Genomic DNA, 18,664 nt, shown 5'->3' on the forward strand with positions numbered 1-18,664 from the left:
CGACTAATATAATTACTTTAATATACATACTTGAAATCTAATATATCTCAGCTTGCATTTCGAAGCTTTCGTCGATTTAAATGTCATTTATTCTCCTCTTGAGTGAGTGAGTGAATGAGAGAAAGCGTGAGAAGCGAATGAGTGAGAGAGAGAGAGAGAGAGAGAGAGAGAGAGAGAGAGAGAGAGAGAGCGCCCAGTAATACACGAATCGTAAAATCGAGTAATTTTAATAATGAAAAGCCGTGATATATTTACCGTTTATTAAGAATCAATGTAAAGAACAGAGAATATATATATATATATATATGTATATTTCGTTAAACTTACTTTGTAATGTATAAAATATTATAGCGATGATGACGCCACGCATACATGTATTGTCGCGACATTTATATTTTGGCGGCTTTACATAACGCGCGTTGTTTATGTGTACACTTCTCATTGACGCGACGAAACTCGAGCGAGAAGGTTGCGGAGTGAAGTGCACCACATATCGTGGTAATTATTTCTAGTAACAAAATATTTCATATAACTTTCCTTTCTAGTGTGTACAATATTTTGTGACGGTGGTGGGGACATTTAAAGTGTCGTGCGTGGTGTATGTTTTGGCGGTTCTATAACACGTATATTGTCTTTGTTCATTTCTCTATTTCTCAATCGCGCGGGAAGATAGTGGAAGCGAAGTGCTCCGTATATCGTCGTATTATTTCTCAAAATACGATCAAGCTAAGTACTCGAAGATATAAAAGGCGATCATTCTTCACGAACAATTAAAGATTCTTAGTCCAAGCGATTAACTATCGCGACTCGTAAACATTTTTGAGGCAACAGCTCGATCTATCGTAACAGGTATTTTGCCGGCATTTCTACTGGACTTTGCTAACGTATTTTCGGACGGTGCATCGTATTTTAAACAGTCATTTATTCGAGTCTCGTGATTTGTGTGACAATAAAATTCTGTATTGCGCGAGTATTTTCGGTTGTTATATGTAGATGTACATATAGATATTAATGTATTTTTTAAATTTTAATTTATATATTCATTCACACACACACACACACACACACACACACACACACATACTTACGCTTCAATATAAATATTTTAATATAATTGTTTTATACGTATAGAATGAGAGCGTATTATTTATTTGAAAATCATGCAATTTTCTAGTACTGATTGGATTGTAAGTTCGAGTGAACATATTTCTGTCGCAACATAATAAGGCACAGGTCGCGTGCTATTAATATCGAGAGTGCGCCATGCAAAATACCGCGCGATTATAAATTCCGTTGATTAATGCGCACTGGATGATCGTAATTAACCGTGTTTTCGGGAGTGTATTTCGGAAGTGTTTTCGTATGTGAGTGCCATAACGGAAGGACAAAGGAGACGAGAGGAGGAGGAGGTCCGGGGTGGCATCATGCAATGGCAGAGCAACCATGAGGTGAGAATAATTTTTAACTTATTTATTTGTCTCATTTGTGAAATTAATTATTTATTTATCTCTGTAGATCTTTAAAATTTATCGTACGTATTTTTAAAATTTACATATCATCATTGTTTAAATCATACAAAAAAATAAGATATGAATGATAATTTTCTCAAGCAAAAATAATATATAAAATTTATGAATTAAAAAAAAAAACTGTGAAGTGATACGTCACGAAAAATTAATTGCGCGCAATAATTATTTTATTAAATATTAGTTATTTTAGACACTATTTTATATAATTAATTCTAATTCAAAATTTGTATGTTGCAGATCAACGTTGTACAACTTCGCTGTTACGCATCATACCGGTGAGTGCTAAGCATTTTTTTATTTTTATTGTAAAGGATTTTATATATAAATTATTTTAAAATTATAATGAGTCTGCTAATAGTCAAGGCTGGAAAATCTTTATATATTCAAAAATTTTTATTTGTGTGCACGTATACATGATTAAAAATTCCTAGCAGTTAATCCCTGTATCTTATATTAAAAATTGCACAAATATTATAACACTTTTAAAACTTTTCTAGAATTGATAGAAAAAATATAGTTTGCCAAGAACTCTGGCCCAAATAGATTTTATTTAATTCAAAATAATCGCACATAATTAAAATAATTAGATTTAAAAATTCTGATCATGCTTTTTGCATTTAACGAAAAAATATTTTATTAAAAAATTTTATTTTACATTTTAATCAAAAGACAAGGATTTGCTTAGTTGAATATATATTATTATTTTTCTTTTATTTTTCAATTTTGCACAATAAAATTAATTCTAAATAAATAAGTTATATAATAATTATTAAAGATAATATAATATAATTTTTTTATGAGAATATCTTTATATTACATGCAAATATATTTTGATCAGCTTATTACTAGCAAATTAAAAATTTTTTTCGCTAAAAAAACGTTCCATATTTTAGCAAAATAATAATAATTGTCGACAATCGTGTTATAATTGTCAAGAAATCGTGAAAAAAGTATAAATTGATTACACGTTATAAAATTGTATTAAGTAAGAAGATATTAAGAGCGATAAATTAAAAATTCGTGCCACAGAGAATTGGTAACGAGCGATCAATTACATTCTAATATATTGTCGTAAACACGATATTTGTAATCATTGTTGCTCCAAGATCCGCCAGCTTCGACATTAAGAGGCTCGTTATTATCCCTGGTTATTAGTCATGAGCTGTGAAATGCAGTCAAATTCATCGTAAATTATAGTCAATGTTGGGGTGAACGATTATTTATAGCCGGTTCATGCATACATATGATGTACATGTCATTATGTACATTTGCAATCCAGCTTCCGCAAATGACTCTCATAATCATAAAATTCTAATCAGGCAATTATTGACACGATATTTTCATGCGAAATTATGTTAAACCTGAAGCACGCTTGCAAACTCTTGTGCATCGTAAATAATCGTTAAATCGGAAACGTATACGTGGATTTTTTCCGCCTTAGATAAATGCTTCTTTAAGCATCTCGTAGCCCAACTTTGCTCTAAAAGTAAGTTTAAGATAATTTAATCGTTTTGATATAATATCGGAACGCTTCTAAATCGGGTTTTAGCAGACAAATGGAATGTACAAGAAATAGTTTGTACAAGAAATCTTGAAAATGTGTAATCTTTAAGAATTACGTAAATATTTTTTATTTAAAAAATAAGACAATTTTCTTAAATCGTGTGATGAAGCAACATTAGGAAAATTTTCAGCGTTAAATTAAATTCTCCTGCAAAACGGCGATCTGGATCGTGTGTAAAAAAAAATGATTAACGGCGGAATCCGACGAGGTTGAAAAGAAAGGCAGCTTGTTTCGCGCGAGATAAGCGAGCGGCACGAAATAAACGCCTTTCCGTAGATGATAGCGATTTCGAGCGAACGAACTATCGCGAAGGGAGCATTAACGGGTGGAAAGCGTGGGAAGAAAAGCGGAAGGACTGAGGCTGTATGTGTATGTACAGTAAAAGAGACATCAGGAACCTATTTCGAAGTGGCGCGGCACGATTTTCTACACTTACTCGTCCATCACGCTGATGAGTTCGCAGGCGGCACAATGCCTCGTAAGAACTCGGCGAGATAAGACTGAAAAACCTTCGCGAGCAATCTCTAATCCGCGCGATAAATATTTCGTATGTATGTACGTGTTTTACAGTGGACGCAAGAAGAGAGATTCGCATGAGCGCACACGTTAATCGTTGACTGCACGTTACTTTATTTCGTTATGTTTTATTTTGTCTCATTTATCTCTCTCTCTCTCTCGTATGTTTTTCTTCTGCAACTTTTTAACGACCAGTCATTTTTAACTGAAAATTATATTTTACGTTAGTCAAATAGGGTTTAGGTATAATAGTATAATACAATATTTTTCAAGTATTTATGTTTTTTTTTTAAATAAAAATAAGCATTGAAAAATTTACGTAACTAAAACAAGAGAAAGAAAAATCACTAGATTGTCTCACCGGAAATGAAATAAAGGAAAAATAAGATATTTATACGCGTCGATAATTTCTGAATGTGTATGTGTATGTGTGGATCACACTTTTTTTTCTTTTTCATCGACGCTCCTATAGTCCTTGGTTATGCCCCACTTTCGCTTTCGATGCAAATTTTTACCCTCAGGCACGATATTAAAGATTCGCCGGTAAATGGCATCTTTTAATATTGAGAACAGTTGCCAGATCACGTTCCATGAATGTTTTTACATTGATGGCTGACGATTGTACATACATATATCAAAGTTTTTCTGTAATTTTATGATATTATGTAAAATGTTACACAAAGTACACGCTATACATTCATAAATAATAATTGAAAACTATCATGTATTGCGTTAGTAATGAATATCTGATAGTAATAATTTCACATTTATCTCTATTTATCAATACGAAGATTTTAAATAAAGACTTTCTTTTTTCTTTTAAATATATTACAAATATATAATTTATTACAACTCTAGTTTTCAAATATGTGATATTAATATATCAATTTCACTTTTTAAATAATTATCTTTTGCCAAAAAGACATTAAGCCTTAAATTTAATCAAAAATATTTAATTGCAATTTTTTAAACTCCCGATATAAAATTTTATAATTAATTTATTTCTCATATTTCACATTGCTTAAATGCAAAATATTCTCTTATATTTCTTCGAGAGTCGCGTCTTATTGTCGCGTCCAGACCGGTTCGCTTCCGTTGTTTAAGAGACGCTCAGTCTGCAAACAGTCAATCATGGGTCCGAGGGTGACTTCTGGGGTGGAAGACAATTCGCACAGCCACTGAATATTATCCTCTCTCATTGTACCGCGCTGCACGTCGTCATCTCCGGCGAAAAGCAAGACGTTCCCCTGCCAATTTATCGCCGCGATATACTCGCCGTTATTTTCCCTCCCAAAGAATACCTTAACAATAGAAGCGAACGAATGAATCCCCCCCCCCCCTTTTTTGCGTCTTTATCTCTCAACAAACAATCGGCCGCAAAAATGATTTAGCATCAGCCGTCGTTATTGATTAAAGGTATAGACTATTCAACATTTATATATCATGCAGAGATTATTCTCACTGAAAATCAATTTACGAATTTTGCATGATGATTTCAATGAAACGTTAAAATTCAATTTTGCAAGGCAGGTAAAACTTATCGCGTTACGATTATCCGTTCGGTCGATGAATTATCGGTTACAACGGGAAGCAATCTCAGACGATGAAGATCTGCTGTTTTCATGGATAATTAAGGATCTTCCGAGCGCCTGCGACCCTCTGATACGAGACAAAAGTCAATTAATAATCCTTTGTGGAGAAGCCAGTTTGGTCCTCCTTATAGGCGACTGTATAATATCCTGGCGCTGACGACGACAACGGCCGCCATTCAGAATCGGTCTCGGGACAATAGTCCCTTAATCCAGAAATTTTTTCCAATTATCCCGGTACGCAGAAGCTGCCGAGCTAATTAAACTTATTCCGAAATTCGCCGCAATTTCTTTCGCAAACATTATTATTGTTAAGCGGTTGGCCACTGGATGGACCACCGAATTATTCTGCAGGGACTTACTTAGATCGAGAGATCGGGAAATCCCTTCTTCTAAGAAGATTCCCGCTTCCTTTATGATTCAAAGTGAAGAAGGTCATCCATTCTCGCACTTTGTGACTGCCTTTCTATCATGGATTTACCAAATTAAGAAAAAGTTAAATGAAAATTTAGTTTCTGAACAATTCATCATTTCATAATTATTTTTTTTTTCTAAATAATAATATAGTTATATATATATATAATATTAATTTATTCCATTAATAATAAAATTAAGTTGTTTTAAGAATAAAAATATTTAACTTTCTATTTGCAATTTTCAATTTTAAGAATACAAAAATGCTGTTCTACTTATACATCTTATATTTTCAAATAAATATACATAAACGAGACTAAGTTTTTACAATGTCATCGGCATATATGAAACTTTTCTAAGTAATGAAAAATAGTTTCAAGAATGCACATTAGAATTAACGATACGTTGAATTAAAAATACGCCAACAAGCTGCTCCCACGCGATAAAGCTAAAAAATTGTAACCGTTTAAATAAAAAAAAAAGGAAAAGAAGAGATAAGTCTCCGAGCCTTTAAGGACCTTTTTATCTGTCATGCAGTAGATCCTGACGGGGCCGTCGAATAAGCGTTTCGTAATAATTTCAAGGGCGTCGAACCGGGTAATTCCCGAGTGCGTTGAGGCGCCAAACGCGATTATGTAGCGCAGCCGGAACTGGATATTCCGCGATAATAAAAATTGAATGGCCGGCGCCTGGCCGTCGAAGATATGAGCGTAATTACGACGAGCACTCAATTCCAAATCGTCGTGTGCATACACGTGCGTATGTGCGCGAGTGTGTGTCAACAATCGCTTACCCTTCTACTCACAATAAGCACCGTCCATATCGCGTGCACAACAATTTCACGCATTAATTAACAAGCTTCGCGACGAAAACATTTTTCCGAAAGGATATTATAACGAATGCGGAAATTAACTGCTTTTTGTTTAGTTGTTTATATTGACTATGATAATCTTTCGAGCGACTGTTAATGAATTTAGTTTATGTATATGTTATATTGCGAATAAAACAGAAAATACAGATTAAAAACACAAAATTTCAATATATTTAAAAAAAAATTACATAACATAATTCTTTATATATAAAAATTTGAGATTTTCTAATATTAAGAAAAATTGTATTGATACATAATATCATTATCTATCGATACAATTTTAAGTTAAATCTAGTTGTTATCTGAATTTAAAGTTTATCAAAATGCTCTTCATAATTATTTATTCATAACCAAAATACCACTTTTTGCGATTTGCAACAAACCGAAAGTGACAAATTAGTATTGATTCGAAACGAGAATGAAATAGATCGGAAGCGAACTGGTTGTAATTGTACGGCGTTCATTAACGTCGCCAATTAACACGCCAGTAATTTCAAGCTGCAATGAGCAAATTGGTTTTCAAATTTTTAATCTTAATTACGAATTATCCTTATAAAATGCAAAAATGCTGGTTATCTTGTGGATATTATTTGTTCTTATTTATACGTATGGTAAATGTTTATTGTAATTATAAAAGGAATATATTTTTTTCATGAATTTATAGGAATTAGACGCGATTGTAGAACTTAGGATGAGATAATATGTATAAACTCACACACGCTATAATAAAAAGTGGAAAATATAAAGAAATGATACACTACTCCATATGTTTTGTTTTATGTCTCAATGTTATAAATAAAACAGTCCTTTAACATTTTTAATAAATTTTCTATAGTAAAATCTTTATTTATTTTATCTCATCTTATTATATAAATATCTTTATTTAGCGAATTACACAAGATATTTTAGAAGATTGAGATAATTTTTATAAAAAAAGTTTAAATTTTTTGAAGATTTTTTAATTTACAGTATAACATATTATATTACTTACAAAATATTATTATTTTAATCATAATATGTTGTAAATAATATAATATGTTATAATATATACTTATAATATCTATTTTGTCTAAATATTAATCGAATTAGTGCTCGTGTTGTTCTGGTATAATAAAAAAGTTTTTCTTTTTTATTATATATAAAAATTCTTCTTTACTATATATATGTATATAATATAATACGCAATAGAAATATATTAAATATAAAAATTATATTTTAGTAATTCTGATATGCATCTGTCCTCAAAGAAATTGTTTAATGAAATATTCTTTATATACAGGGTGTCCGGTAATAGTCGCATCAACCGTCGTGTGCAGATAGAGCTAGTTAAACCGAGTAGAAAAGTCCTCTACCATTTTGCGATATTCTCAATTATAAGAGAGAAATAAATTAAAGAAAATCAGCCAATTCGCGCGATGATAAGCGTGCGGCGAGAAGAGACAGCCCACTCGGGGGTCCAGAGTTAGCGCTACTCGTATGGAGTTACTGTCTTTTGTAAAGCGCTCCTCCCCGCTTCATCGCGCGCTTAGCAACCGTGTAACATTATACTGTTTCTTTTCGCCGCATGCTTAGTAACGACATAAAACTGGGCTGTCTCTTCTCGCCGTCGTCACGCGAATTGGCCGATCTTTATTAATTAATATCTCTCTTATTATTGAGAATATCACAAAATGGTAGAGGACTTTTCTACTCGGTTTAACTAGCTCTACCTGCACACGACGGTTGATGCGACTATTACCGGACACCCTGTATATAAAATTTCTGATTAGCTCTGTTCATTAGTATTGATTTCTCTAATATCACGTATTGGGTTAAAACTTTCAGATTCGGTCTATGTGTCATGTGCCATTTGGTCTGAGATAATCTTCCGGAATTTTTTTCTCGACGAGTATACGTGGCGGTAATCAGAAATAGCACGCGGAGTCAGTAAATTCGAAAAATTACTCCTCGTCCGTACGAGGAAGTTGTAACAAAGTTGTAAGTGGCTCGTCGTAGAAAACTTTAGGGTGACGCATGTCTACGACGCTATAACGAATGCAATTTCGCTTTAGTCAGTCAGAATGTGTTGTAAGTCGCGAAATTACTTATTACGGAAAAGATAGGCGCACTTTCGACTGCTTTGTACGGTGTCAATTAAACAATAGCCTCTCATGCAAAAGTCTTAATTTTGGCAAATCAAGACTCTTTCCTTCTTTTTCTGTTAAAATAATTAAATTATATAATTAAAACATCTTACAATTGTTATATCGTTGTCATATTGTTACGATTACTAAATAATATTATCAATAAAAATTTTAATAATTAATATAAAAATTATATACTATAATAATTAATGCTAAATAACTGTATCTCTCTACTGCATTGTTATTTTATTAGAAAGAGAATTTTAATAGAAAGAGAAGAGTATAAAAAAATAATTCAACGTTAGATTATATTGTGCATTTATACATATTATCTCACCCTAAGTTCTACAATCGTGTCCAGTTCCTAAACTCATGAAAAAAAGAATTTTTTAAAATGGTTACCTAGCACGATGGTCTCCAATTGGTCGATCGTACCGCGGTATTTCGCGTTGGTAAACTTTTCTCGATACTCGAAAGCAGCGCGACAGATTAAGGGCGGCCGGTAAACATGCTCGGCAAATATCAAGCCGCGCGTCTCGGCCTTAAAAATAACAGACTTTTCTGAAAGCTCGACAGGCACGTCGGCGTGTCAGCCACTTGAATATGAAAAGGAGACACACTGGCAGGAACGCACTATCCTGTGCTTTGGATGCCGTGCAGGTGTTATGATACCGTGCGTTTACGTGTTTGCTTTCTCATGTCGAGTAAAAAATCACGTCCGCGATGGCCGCCACGAAATCGACAACTCACCGCGATGCCAATGCTAACATTACCGTTAATTAATTATGTATAATCTGGCCCATTAATGTAACTTTGCTTTTTCTTCTCAATATACTTCTTAAAGTAATTAAAAATATTTAACGTATAGTATCACATTATTGCAGAAAGAGATAAATTTAAACAATGAAATTAACGCGATAAATATTAAATTATTATTTAACAAAGCAAATTATGGTTTGTGTAAAATTGGCGACACATTTATTTTAAAAAATATAATGATTGCAATTTTAGAAAGATATGTTAATGTTAATGTAAGAAAAAGATAGTTTATTCGTAATTGGATTTACGTATAGACATCAATCTTCATTCACAGTTTTATTAAAGTATCAAACAAATCCAGCTTGATGAAGGCTATAGAAATTTTATTGATTCAACTCCGAGAGTTGAATCAATAAAAGTCATTCCCGTGTTGATATGAAATTTTTTCCTTGACACAGATTTAAAATCCTTGATTGCGATATTTTCAGTTTTAACAACGATTTACGTTCACTTGTATTATTTAAATCTTTTTTGCATTTTGTGCTAATGTAACAAAATTACAGTATAAATACCTTGCTACAGAATACACTTCGCAAACGTATGTCAATTGCATTCGTCGAAGCTTTCGGCTATCCGGGAAAAAGCCCTATCTCTTAATGCAACCGAAATTAAAGCCATAATGCGGAGAGATACAAGTTGTAGATCCGGCAGAAATTGCTGTGTATCTTGCCGAGTCTCGCAAGACGAGTTTAAGGAGAGAAGCGTGCATGCATATAAAGTGCGGGGAGGATACACGAGGGTTGGTGGCGAGCCTTGCTTGCCAGAAATTGTGTTTATACCGGCGCATAAAGAACGTTACGAAATGCGCGGGTGGAGGCGGCTGCATCGCGAAAATTTAAAGTAACAAAAAGGTACGGCAGAAATAACGAGAAATAGAAATGCCGAGACGAATGGGCGTGCGTTTTTATTTCACCACGGAAAAATATACACATTGTCTCATAATTTTTATGCTTTCCTTAGCCAACAAACTTTTTTAGCATACTTTCAAGTAATTTCTTTTTCTTTTATTAACATAAATATCTAGATATCAATAGCTGCGTGATTACAAACTCCACGATACAATCGATAAAAAATCATTTGATTTATTTTTAATTACTTTAATAAAATTTAGTAGTTTAAAATTTTAATAACAAAAATAAAATGTAATATCATAAAAAGATCAAATTAAATTTTTGCTAAGAAAATATTGATTCCACATTGTTTAATAAATATTTCAATAAAAATAAATGTCTCAATAAAATTCAGATCACAGATTTATGATATCTAATATAATATATAAAACTATAAAATTAGTAGATTATAAATTGAATTTCAATTCATTAAACAAGCAAAAATTTAATTTTTACGATATCAGAACAAAATAAAACTGAATAAGAGAACAAAATTTAGAATGATTAAATATATTTCAATCTATATATTTCATAAAATTAATAACGTTCCAGAGAATTTCATTTTTAAAATTTTATTATATAACAAAAATAATTTAGAATTATATTTGAATAAAACAAAAATGGAAAAGAAATCATTATACCTACATATAGTACTGCAAGCAGCTGCGCGCCAATATGTCAATTTATGTAACTATTTACAGACTTCTCGCATACATTGCTCCGTTCACATGAAATTATATTAACATGATAAATTACATAGCTTCTTCAAATTGTAGCTTTTCCAGAAAGGTTCAAATCAAATAATATAAGTCCATCATATATGTGTAAATGTTAGTGTGTGCAATTATATAAATATAATTATGTCATGGTTATTATATATGTATATTTATATAGATCATTTTTTATTGTAGTTTGCATAATAACTAGACAATTAAATTATATAAAAGCAAATAAAATATTTTATTATAGTGTATAATTAAGGTTCTGCCAAATTTTATTTATCTTAATTTTCTATTACAATAATAATTTTAAATAAATTTCTATGAAAAAGTAACTTTTAATTAGAAGAATGCACACACACACACACACACACACATTTTTGATATTTGCGAGGACGGAATATAAATCTCTTAATAAACAAACAAATAAAAAATTATATAAAAATCATGTTAATGTATAATGTGTATTTCTTTTTTTCAATTATATTTGCATTTAAATATGACAGAATATTATATAAATGGAATATATATACTATGCATATACTAGAGTTAAATAGATAAAATCCGTATGACAAATTGACAAAAATATCACGAATTTATCAAATAAACCGCGCAAATGTTCGTGTGGCGGGCCGCGCTAATGGCCCGAGATTTCTTAATGAGAAAACACATCTTAATAAAACAACATGCACTACAAATATCGACGTGCCCGATAAAGGACTAGTGTTTGTGCGCTAATGGCGCAATAATCCGACATCGGATTTCCAGAACGGGATAAAACGAAATCTTGACCACATCGTATATGCACAAGTGATTGTATTAAGATTTTTTTTATTTATTTTCATATTTCTGGTCGCGTTCCACTAAAATTAATATGATAATATTCGTAACGTTTCGAAAGTAAAACTAACAAATTGGTCGCATATATAAATAAAAAAAGGAAGAATACAATACACAAATTATAAATCCATGAGAACAATCAAAAATTCTTATATGGCTGTTGAATTATTTGTATAATTATTGTAGATAATTTTTTTAAATCTATTCAGACAAAAATTCATAAGAAATGTAAATCAGGTTATATGCTATTTCTATTGCATGTCTTATATCTTATCCCGACCAGCCGGACATTAGTCGTTGCAAACCGACAATTTTCGTCAGAAACGCGGCAGGCGCGTGAAATAAAGTACGAACACATAACTACAAAAATATTGCTCGATACGTCGCCGGTGATATACGAGGAACCGGCGTGACGCGCGTTCTTACGGGCACCGAGGCACGTGAACAGGCGTGATTAAGTTTCCACGGGCACGCATCCTACGACGGAATAAAAAATTCAACGATCCTGAGGAAGAGACAAGCCAGGGAAACTGGGGGAGCGGCAAGTCGTTTCGGAGCGCACACAACAATTTCATTACGACCGCGCTTTTAAACTTTTAATATCGCCCGGCGGTCGCCTTTATTGCGTGGCTCCTTCCAGGGCGCGATCCTAGCTTTCGCGCATTCTCGTCCTTCTTCCCGCTCATGCTCAATCTAAGACCCGAGACGGAATTAATGCGCGACTTTTATGAACGCTTCGAGTAATCAGCGTATTTCAAGTAGCGCGCGTGTTTATTCACCGTCACGAGCTTTTGATCGCCGCTCTTCTACTTTAAAAGGTCCCGTTTTTCAGTATTTCTGCCCTTGTCTTGCGGAATTCATTATGAAATTAGATCCAGCCATTAAATCAGTGAACATTAATAAAATAAAAGAAATTTACTTTCTTTAAATTTTAAATGATTAATATAGAAGGTAATGGGGCGGGTTCTTTTTTCTCAATAATTTTGTTATAAATAGGCATATTTTATTTTATTTATAAAACACGCTTTTTTCGATATCTATTCTTTTAACACTCTATTTGCACGAGTTAAATTTTTCTGCTTTAAACCTTGAAATATGTAGGTCAATAATTGCGTCATTTAGAATCATTATTTACCAAGCATCTGTGTTTTACGACGGAATTTCCATAGAATTGCATTTTTTAAGAATCACGCAAAAGATGATATTGCAAATCGCATATTCGCGTTCAAAGTAAATTAGCGTATTGCAGGCATGCAATTTTCCAACGCCGCACCCGCCGTGACTTAAAAGATTGCACGGAAACGATACGAGTTTAATTCAAGTTTACGACTTGGCACTTGCATTCCTATAATTAAAATTTATTTAAGTACATCTTTATATATAGGCAAAACACTCCCCAAACTATTAAAACTACTAGATACTAATTGCATTAGTGGAATTATTCCTACTTTATTAACACACATTGTATATGCATATATAGATATTTAAAAGAAACGAAGAAAATTCATTTCTTAACTTTTTAATTTCTTATTTAAATTTTTGGGCGCGTTGCTCAAAAATTTATTTATTGTTTTATCAGATGATGCTTTATAAACGAGATAGACGAAATTATTGACGATGCCGATCGTCCTTCAAATATTAACGGTGATATATTTTATTCAATATACCAGTAAAAATCCGCGTGGTGAAACATACCGCAAACGGAGGACTTCGTATGACAGAAGTAATGTGTCGTAAAGGTTTAATTAAGAGTAAAATAACTATTTCCATTCAATCAATTTCTACAATGTAGCGAATATAGAGTGATAACCCCCGGCACAGGTTATTTAATGCGAAACGTTATGATCGCCCTTTAACAGTTTACTGTCAGCGCGGCTCGCGAAGCGTATTGTTCCTGCATCAACAGTATACGCTCTAATTACCCTCGTATCAACCAACTCATAAGTCGTTATGAAATGCAATTACTCGGTGCCGGATTGCATCTGCTATTTGTAATACTGTGTCGTACTGAATATATAATAACATACGACTTAATATGAATACCAGAAGAGAAATAATTGTTCGCTGTTAGCAAAATCATTGTAATTATCGGATTAAGGGGCTCGACTATTACATTAATTAATGATACACTGAGTAAGAAGTAATGAAAATATGAATTTTAGATTTCAAAATGAAAAGAGCCGATGTGTGATGATCGTAAAATTATAAATTGTCAATATAAAATACATATATATGCTATTATAATTCTTATAAAATAGATTTCTTTTCAATGTAATATAGCATAAGCAATCAGAAAGAACGTTGCATATTTTTAAGACATGCTTTAAATGCTTATTTTTTTACAAGTAAAATTTTATGTGTGGCTTTGTCACACAAGAAAAACAGAACAGATGCGATGCTTTGATCCCTTCTTATTTCAGTCTCACTGCACTATGAGATTAAATAAGTTAACAACGCTTTAACATAGTCGACATGGTCGATACTTTATTGTTTCTTTGACCACTTTATTATGAAGTCAAAACCCGTCTCGATTATATCCTTCTGCTGCGCACAATATTCTCATCTCGCCAATGCTCTATTAATATCAAAGTATTTTTTCATACATGTTATGTGTAAAAAGAAAATTCTACACGCATAGTTTCAATGAAATTTTAATTTCATTGTCCAAGCCTCACGAAGTGATATTACGTAACGTGAAAATTTCGAAAAATGAGTAATTTTATTCCAATCGATTCCACGCGATTTACATATTTTGTGTGATGAACAGAAATTAAAATTTAATCATTCATAAGAATAACGTGCCATTGCTTTGCATGTTAAATTATTTGTATTAAACAGGTGTATCAACATAACTATCACAAATTATTCTTTTTTTTTAACAAAATAAGAAGTTAATACAAACTATAACATAAATGTGTTTTTATTATATTATGAAAAAATTAATATACATGATTAGATACAATATAAATTTCTTTTGTTTAGCAATGTAATGTTATTTGCGTTATTCTGAAATTTTGTCAAGAACAAATACATATGCAGTTTTCTTTCTCTCTTTCTGCTATCCATATTAATTTTTATATATGCATATATAATGTAAATATATAACAGATTTTATGTAAACGTTTTCTTCGCACTGAAAAGTGAAAAGCAGCGAAGAGTGAAGGCTGCTTGTTAGAATTTTCTCGCCCGATGTTTATTCTGACTAGCCCGAAACTTTTGTTTCACATGGATGGGAGAAGAGCACTAATTAATTCCGCGATCATTAGAAGACCGGTCGCATTGTCGTGAAAACAGCTCGTCGCGGAACAGATCCGGCCGGAACGTGTCACTTTCATCCCGCCTTGTTGCCGGCGCAGGGACCGGATCCCGTAATTAAAGCGGGTAAACAGAGTTATCCCGAAATTCGGGAACGAGAACCGTTGCCCGAGGCTAAGCCGTCTAATTGACCCATTTTCGCGGTAATAGATCATCAGCTACCTGTGCACGGGATATATCCATTACGCGACGCCGCGAAACGGAAAGAAGAGCTACCGCGAAACTGTCGGCGAGCTCGTTACCGGTATATAGGTGGATCCTTGAGTTTTATACGCAAAATGTCATTTAATTCCGCGTTAATTGCCGTCTTTTGAGCAAAACATCCAAATACACGTCATTTTCCTTAGAGATTTTCGATTTCGTAACCCAATTTGCTTTCGTTAAAACTTCTATCAACTTGCATTTAAAAAAAATGTCTCATTAAAAATATGCACTTCTAGGAAGAAAAAGAGTTGATTTTATACATCTTCCATAAAAATGTATAAAAGTAGAATATTATAAAATTAGAACAAAAACCTTAAACAATTTCAAAAAATATGGTATTAAATAGGAAAATTCTCAATTTAGAATAAAAAAGCAATTAAAAACAATTAATATGTAATTTTATAAATTTTTATCAAGGCAACTACATTCGTTAAATTACATTCATATAGCTCTCTAGATAAAATTTGTTTCTGCAAACAGCCAGAGAAAAGCCGAAAGATTTCTCTGTTGTTTTATATATCAACAGCATTATTAAATTATTTTTATTTTTAACGAGTTAATAAAAAATTATTATTTCATTCCCAACATCCGTTAACAAGATTCGATTTTTTGCAAGATTCGAGAATTTGCGTCCACTATAAAAATTCTAAAAATCTCCACACAGATTTCAAAACGTCGGCCGTATAATCGGATATGGGATTCGTATCTAGGCTTCAGTTCGCGCAGTCGAGTGGCAAAGTTTTAATAAATTTTGACAGTTTCCATGTGCGCATCCCGAAATCCTAATGTCACTCAGTTCTGCACCGCATAGTGCAGTGTAGTGCAGTGATCTATAGATAAACAAAGGTGTCGTTTTATTCTCCAACCATATATGTGTGTGTGTGTATGTATGTATGTATATATACACACACACATATACACACGTGTTATATATATATTAAACATTATTAGAACCGGTTCTCCGCGTAATGTCCTGCGAATTGTTTTCGCCGCAAACACGTCTCCCGACCGCAAAATATTTTCTGGCCGGTCGCAATTTATTTAAGGGCCGTTGCATCGCACCGCGTCGCGTCGCCCAGAGTAAATGTATTTCAGTACATTTAATATTTGCTGTACTTACGTATAGCCTGAGTGAGTATATAGTCTGAAATTATATCGTGATAATGTACAGATAACTCATATTCTGCTTTAATATTTCGCAAATGCTTCAAATATAGATCACGAATTATGATTTAAATCGTCTTATATAACTTATGAAAGTTTTCTAGAAATAAAAATAAGCGGAATATGTCAATGTATTGTATAAAATATACAATTGCTTCATATATTTTATTAATATTTATCCCACGTTTATATTTCAATTTTTCAATATGCTTTTTCGAAACAATGCAGACAAATCCATGTTTTACGTATTTTTTCAATATTTTTTATTATTTTTTGGAGGACTATTTTATTAATGTTTTCCCATATTTTTAAATGCTCTCTTTTATATTTTAATATTTTAATCATTAATTGTATCATATTTTAATGTTTTAATCATTTTAAATATTAAAGTTTTTAACCGCGAATTCTATAAGCACAAAACAGATGGCTGAATATTTATAATCGTACGTTTTTTCATTCCTGAACAAAAAATACATTTCAAAACAGAGAGTGAACATCAAAATAGTAAGACTCGCTCTTTAAAATATGTCATTTTAAAGTCCATAATTTAATAATAACCTTGGTAATAACCAATGTAATTTTTAAACATTTATAATTATACGTGGAAAAATCTCTGAAATATAAAATTTAAAATTATATTTATGTTTAAATATTTTGTTTTATTTTATTAAATATTGTGTCAACAATTTTATGCAATTTTATACATTACATTCGTATAATAAGGAACTTGAAATATATTCATCTCTTTTCATGTCTTGTTACTTGTTACGCTTTTTCGATTTTTCGTTGTTTATCGTTGGATGCAATGTATTGCGAGATATTTTTTAACACGCGCCCGCAATTCAGGCGGGGAGGATGACGAAGAGACGGAGCGGAAACCAGTCGATGATACGAATCGGGGAAACCTAATACCCTGAGATCTTAACTGCGAAGGTAGCTGCTTCCATGGAGCAGGAATCCCATGACCAACACGCATACACGCGTGCATACCCGCTGCGACAGCATTAAATCTGCGATCCGCCGTACGATTATCTGCCTTCACAGACGGCGTGTTTTTCTCCCTCGCCAAAAGACACCTTTGTTCCTATCCCGCGAATACTGGAGCGACAATTTCGTGGAAGGATTCACGCGTTATTGCTCGTCCTCGTGAAGTATCGGGTATCCTAGGACAGAGCAACTTGCCAAATCCGCCAAGTTTTTCATCTTTCTCCGAAATTTGCATACATAAATATAGATATTTTTATATTTTTATATTTTTATACTAGATTCATAATTTGCTTTTAACATATATTTTTATAATATATATTATTTGAAATTGATAAACGAATGTTATTAGTAACATTATTTTTTTCTGGATTTTCTCGAAAATGTCCACAATTTGTCGGAAATCTTCAAAAAACAACGAAACTCGAATGAGAAAATCTTTAAATTTTTAAATTGCAAAACTCTTCCTCAATGTATTTTGTTTTTCTCCGCGAAGGATAGGAGAGCAAATTAAAGCGAAATTCGTGGGCGAGTACGAACAGGATACAAATTAAAAAAGGATCAGACAAAGAATGGCGGTTAGAAGAGAAATCTCCTAATTACTAACGAAGAACGCACACACACGGGAGTAGAGAAGTGAAGTAAAAAAAACGAGAAAGGTGTATATACATAGTGGGGGGTGGTCGGTCCTGCGATATTCATGTTTCTAGATTATTTATGACTCCGCGGTCGCACACGCGCTGCGAGAAACGCAACTCGTGCGCCTAACGCGTACATTATAAAGGGTGAAGGGTAGAATGTAAAAGAAAAAAGCCACCCCCAAGAACGACTACTTAACCGCACCGATATACATACGCTTCGTGAGATAATATCGTTCGCATTCGAAAACTGTAGATGAAGTAGGTCACCTATATATTAACTCTTTTAGTTTAAGAAATTTTAATATTCAATTGTGCGTGTATAATCAGGGGAGGGGTTGCTATTTTATCAATATTCAAACTCTATGAAGTCATAGCGCGCTGCGCTTTTGACTGACAAGAGATAATCCCATTCTTTTGTCGTGTATTGTCTAGCTTAGGTAATATCACAGAGAATATTAATCCACGTGAATTTTCGGGTATTT

The 18,664-nt window shown here is 32.6% G+C and overlaps 1 long non-coding RNA gene across 1 annotated transcript in view; it reads left to right on the forward strand.

The window, feature by feature from the left end:
* Window positions 1-1,171: 1,171 nt before the first annotated feature.
* LOC145945291 (uncharacterized) overlaps window positions 1,172-18,664 on the forward strand; it is a 167,194-nt gene continuing 149,701 nt past the window's right edge. Inside the window, exons 1-2 of the long non-coding RNA XR_014426827.1 lie at window positions 1,172-1,448; window positions 1,767-1,804. This is a non-coding gene — a long non-coding RNA (uncharacterized LOC145945291). The remainder of the gene's footprint in view (window positions 1,449-1,766; window positions 1,805-18,664) is intronic.

This window comes from Prenolepis imparis, unplaced genomic scaffold (assembly GCF_030444845.1).
Source record: "Prenolepis imparis isolate NDT839.2.m4 unplaced genomic scaffold, iyPreImpa1.0 SCAF_1, whole genome shotgun sequence".
Classification (NCBI taxonomy): Eukaryota; Metazoa; Arthropoda; class Insecta; order Hymenoptera; family Formicidae; genus Prenolepis; species Prenolepis imparis.